A 5,411-nucleotide genomic window follows, 5' to 3' on the forward strand; every position below is an offset into this window, starting at 1 on the left:
GAAGACTGAAGTTATGTGCAAACAAAAAACTTTGGGTTTTTTACCCTAAAGATACCATGGTATTTGTAAAACCATGGTTTAAAATATAGAGTTTTTAGATATGCTCCCAAATGTCTTTTAGTCTAAAATAACATGGTATTCTTAAATACCACGGTATTGTGTTGGGAGAGAGCGCATGGAATTTTACATAATAAAAGTTGTGTAGCTAAACCTACAACCAGGGTGCCCATCTCATTTTATATCCACCTTCTGATCAAGCATGAACCGTCACCGTGTTGAATCATGTCGCGAGTCGAGTGCCACGTCCCACGTCGGGCTCCTTCTGCAAGCATCCCAAGGTGTAACTCTCAGGACAGAGAAAAAATGCACCGGTGAAGACGAAGAAGAGATCCATCAAGCGGCTTGAAGATCGTCGTGCCCCCTATGCTCGCCCTGCAGACTCGGGGACGTCCGTTGGCGAACCAGCCTATAGCGGTTTCGAAACGTACCTCGTCGCCGAGAGTTTTGGGGAGGACGACTAGGGTTTCCATGAAGTGAAGACACAACCCTTCCCGGCCGTCCGAACCAGCTTCAAAGTCATCAGATTTGTCTCCATTGATTTGCTTCCCATGTTATTTCTTCCTCCCGTTTCTACTCTGTAGTCTCTACATCGGCGTTGTCATCGTTCAAACACGGGCACTGTTCACATCCGAGGTCGTTGCTCGCCACCCGTTCGCCCTCGACTTTCGTGTCTGTCGCCTGTCGCTCGCCAAGCTTTCCCCTGTGTCTCTCGCTAAAAGGAAAATATGTCTTTGGACCATTTCTATTGTGTTTTAGTGATTAAATATTCAACACTTTGTGTTTAGACTAACATTATATTGTATGAGCAATGAGAACGGGAAGTTAAATCAAACTGAGAAAAAGGCACTTTTAGGCTTGAAAGTGGAAATAACACAAATCCATATGGTACCAAGTGAAAAAGGTAAGCTCCGAACATATAGTCAATTGTTTTGGGTACTAATCATATTTGTCTAAGTGCTAGGGAATTTGTGAAGTCAAGCCAAAAGGAGCAAAAAGGAAATTGGGATGAAAAATAGAAAGTTGGACTCATCTGCGTAGCACCGGACGGTCCGGTGCCACCCACCGATAGTCCGGTGCACGGTCTGACCGAAAGGGGTGCTCTCGAGTAAAATAAGCTGGTGTCGACTATAAATCACTGGACAGTCCGCACGGAGCACCGGACAGTCCGGTGAGTCAACGATCACTTGGATCACTGGACGGTTCGGTGCTCCACAAAAGTGAAAACCACACAATTAGGAGATTCATATAATTGCGCTAAAATATGTATTCTTTCACTCTAATCAAATTAATCAAACTTTCCACAATTGATTTGGTAGGGTTGTGCCAAGCCCAAGCAATAGTGCAACGCTAGGGCGACAAATGAACCTTAATAGCAAGCTACATAATAGATTCTCCCTATAAAAAATAAATTTAACATCATTGTGGGCACATGACCCACATATCAGATATTAAACTGATAAGAATAGATACTACACTTGATCTTAGCCAAAAGGCCGAGAAAGGTATGAGTTTTATTGTCGTGATGCCTCTAGTTTTGTACACGTTTCACCAGTGATATGCCTCCCATCCTGCGATGTGGTACTAATCAATATTAGTTAGCTGATGTTTATATATTCCTAATCCTAACTAAGGTTGGTTAGCAAAAAAGTAAGGGCGTGTTATGACACCAGGCTTCTCAACCGGCCCATTAAACTATCTTGCTCTGGGCTTTCGGCATAGCCCAAGGATATGCATAGACTTCTATCATTGTCTACGTAATGATCACACGAGCTATTGAAATAGACTCTGGAAAATTCCGTCTTTTTCAGAAATTACATTTATTTATAAAAAAAGATAAAATCAAAATGGGATTCACGTATGAATGAAGTCAAAAAAAATATAACCGCATGATTGGTTACACGGCTCACCGTGCCCAGACTTTCAACGTGTGTTGACCGCGTCCAATCCTGTTATTGGTTTCCTGCATCGTCATCCGCAAGTCTGGATGAGCGCATGCAACTTTAGTTCTTTTACCCGTTGGGTCTTGCATGTGTGGAGAAGCATGTGAGGGTCTTCACTAGCGATGTAGGCTTGCGCGAGGCCGGCACACGTGGACGCGGCAACCAATCAGGCGATAAATGAATGAAGTGAACATTATAATATTTACCTACTCTATCCGTTACGAAACTGTAAGTCACTTCGGCCCTGTTTGAAAACTCTGTTTCTAAAAGCCACGGTTTATAATAACATACTTCCTCCATTCATAAATATATGACACTGTTGATTTTTTTTAAAAAAACTTTAACCACTCGTCTTATTGAAAAAAATAATGAGTCATCATTTTTTGTGTTTTGTTTTATCACTTAAGGTAGTTTATGATTGACTTAAAATTTTACATTTTTGTGTTTCGTCTTATGATTCACTTAAGGTAGTTTTTGAATAATGAGTCATCATTTTTTGTGTTTCTCAAATCCTTATGTGCAGAAAGAGAAATTCACAGACAGCAGGATGTTACATGCTCCAGAAGCAAGTAACTACGATAAAGGTCCAAAGGGAAATTTAATTTATAACAAGCATATTCGTTGTGTCTAAAGCTGCCATAAAATTCTGAAACGATGATGTAAGGAAAATGCTTTGTACCATAAGGTCAGTCTTAGGCAGAAAGAATCAAATCACAATGATGCAGTCATGCTACTTTTGAAAAATAAAATTCCTATGAGGCGAATACACGAATCATCAATAACCAGCAGCAGCAGGTGAACTGTAAATTGTAACCTGATGAGTACACAATACATAGCGCTCATCAGTGTCATTGGATAGATTTTAGGCACATGTCTGTTAGTGTTACATCTTCCCCAACCTTTGCAGCTACTAATCCTGGAATCCTGGCAGTGAGGTCCCAGCACCAAGCTGCAAAAATGATACGTGCGAATTAGATAAGAGTGTAATTGTAGCATTGTCCTATGAAACAATAATGTACGTGCAGGCGTGCAGAGGAATGCAGGATTCCACAAAGAGATGATTTTCGGCCTCCTCGGACACCTGAAATAAGCAAATTAAGCGATAGGTTCTCACATGCTTCTCGCGCGGGAGTCGAACAGCGGGCGGTGGGAGGTGTACGATAGGGCCGTCGAGGTCCTCGGTGGGTGATACAACGAAGAGGGCGTCAGCCACCCCATGCGCCAGTTCCGTCCCCTTCCGCAGGCACTCCTGCCTCAGCCTCTCCCTGAGTAAACAAGATCACTACTACAAGTAAACAAGATATCATCCAACAAATCAAGAGGGTCATATGTTCACATACATAGCAAAATGTCACATTATAAAGATCTATTATGAGAGCTAGAGCAAAGCAAACTGCTTGTTGTAGATACTTGATAAGAAAATTTAGATATCTCCATACTTCAATCAGTAAAAACATTGAAAACCTGACTTTCAGCATATATTTTCAGTGCGTCTATTGTAATGCCAATATCCATTGGCCATTCAGCTTTATAACCCAACAAGATATCATCCAACAAATCAAGACCTAGCAGTAAAGAATCATGCAGTTAGCAATTTGAGAAATAGAACTTTTTTAGCAAACAAGATGCATGTTGTGGCTTGAGATAACCGAAGACGACATGTTATTTAGTGGTCTCATGAGCCTCCTTACCCCGACCCGCAGCTCTTTGTTCTCACCTCAATTAGATGAAGAACAGTTAGAAGGTTGATACCAGTAATTCATGACTGATAACATAATACATGAGTTGTTGGCTCAAACAAACATGTAAAAGGAAATGATCGGTACTTAACCTGTGAATTCTGGTAGCCATCAATTTCATTTCAGTATCTTCTTGCATCTGATCTGTTCTGGTCAACACTCAATTTCTCATAGAAATGCGCTCTACAATTGTATTAACCATGCCCAGTTTATCAGAATATATGCCATCGTCAATGAAAAAACTTTCTTCCCTAATTTATTTCTCAGATGTAGACACGGTTAAAACACAATAAAAAACTTTCTTCCCTAATTTATTTCTCAGATGTAGACACAGTTAAAACACAATAAAAAAGTTTGTTCCCTAATTTATTTCTCATATATAGACACAATTAAAACACAATAAGGAGTTACATCAGAAATATGAAGTATAGGAGAGTTTGTTTGCTGGCTCTTTTTTATCTTCTTGAACATACTGCTAAATGTGGGTGACAGCTTATCATAATCATAAGTTCTAGGGTTACACTCAACAAACTCATGTCAGTCACAGGTGAGTTGGCTGTACAGTCATCTAGTGGAGCAATCTTGCTTACCGTATCAAAAGTACGACCAACATATCTAACATGAACATCTAGATCCAGCATAGAGAGAAGTATAGAAATTCTGACAAGTGTAAATTACGGGCCTCTTCTCTAGGTTTTTTGCAGCACAAAAATTGCAGGTGTAAGTTCATGGCATGTAACAACTATATTACATGGCTACTGATAGAATTTAGAGAAAGCACACATTGATTCAGTGTCGACTTTTTTGGTGTGGTGTTCGGTTTTTCACTGAAGTTCGGATTGCTTTCCCCAAATCAAATAAACTAAAGAATAAATGAAGCAAGTAGAAGAAATCCCAAATCAAGCAGAGTAAAGAAGGAAGCAAATTGATGCCGTTATCGCACGCAGCACACCTAGCATGGCTGCTACCTCCCTGGCTCTTTGCATGCCCGCACTGCTGCTGCTTGTACCTCGCCTCTCGCCCACGCTGCTCGTCCACATGGCCGGCACTTCTTCCCCTTGCTGCTCACCTAACACCCGCCATGCGCGGCCCCGCTTACAGACCTAGTATGTCGTCGCATGGAGAAACGAAACAGATGGAGAAGTCACAGGCTGAGGGAATTCTGTATTTCTGTGAGTCTCACGTGATGCTAGCTAGCTATAAACATACTTTATGAGCTCCCCAAGCCTAGTATCAGCTTCAACCTTGAGGGAATCCTTATTCATGAACAGTGACGCAACGTTCTTCGGTATCAAGCTGAATGTGCAGACCTATAGAGTGATTACATCAAACACCTGGAGCACCAAAAATAAACCAGCCGATAGCTATGCAAGTGAAAGTAAAAAAACCCCACAACCTCAATGCTAGTCCCCAACAAAAAAGGGTTGCATCCCAGCCAGGAATCCTTACTGACTATTATTTAACAAAAGAAAGGAACATTACTATACTTTTCAAATTTTGGTACTATGCATTCATTATATTGGTCAGCTAAAAATTACATTGTCCCCAAGAAAACACCAGACATGATATGCAATTTACGTGAATTGATGCCTATACAGAAATCATGTTCAGTGGAATTTGTGGAAACATTAACTCTGTTCGTCCTGTTTGGTTAGAACTCAAAAGCAACTAA

General features: G+C 40.9%; 1 non-coding gene across 1 annotated transcript; it reads right to left on the reverse strand.

The window, feature by feature from the left end:
* Positions 1 to 1,373: 1,373 nt before the first annotated feature.
* LOC111590216 (U2 spliceosomal RNA) lies at positions 1,374 to 1,566 on the reverse strand. The gene has a single exon (XR_004852932.1). It is a non-coding gene; the product is annotated as a U2 spliceosomal RNA (small nuclear RNA).
* Between the last annotated feature and the right edge of the window lie 3,845 nt (positions 1,567 to 5,411).

This window comes from Zea mays, chromosome 9 (assembly GCF_902167145.1).
Source record: "Zea mays cultivar B73 chromosome 9, Zm-B73-REFERENCE-NAM-5.0, whole genome shotgun sequence".
NCBI lineage: Eukaryota > Viridiplantae > Streptophyta > Magnoliopsida > Poales > Poaceae > Zea > Zea mays.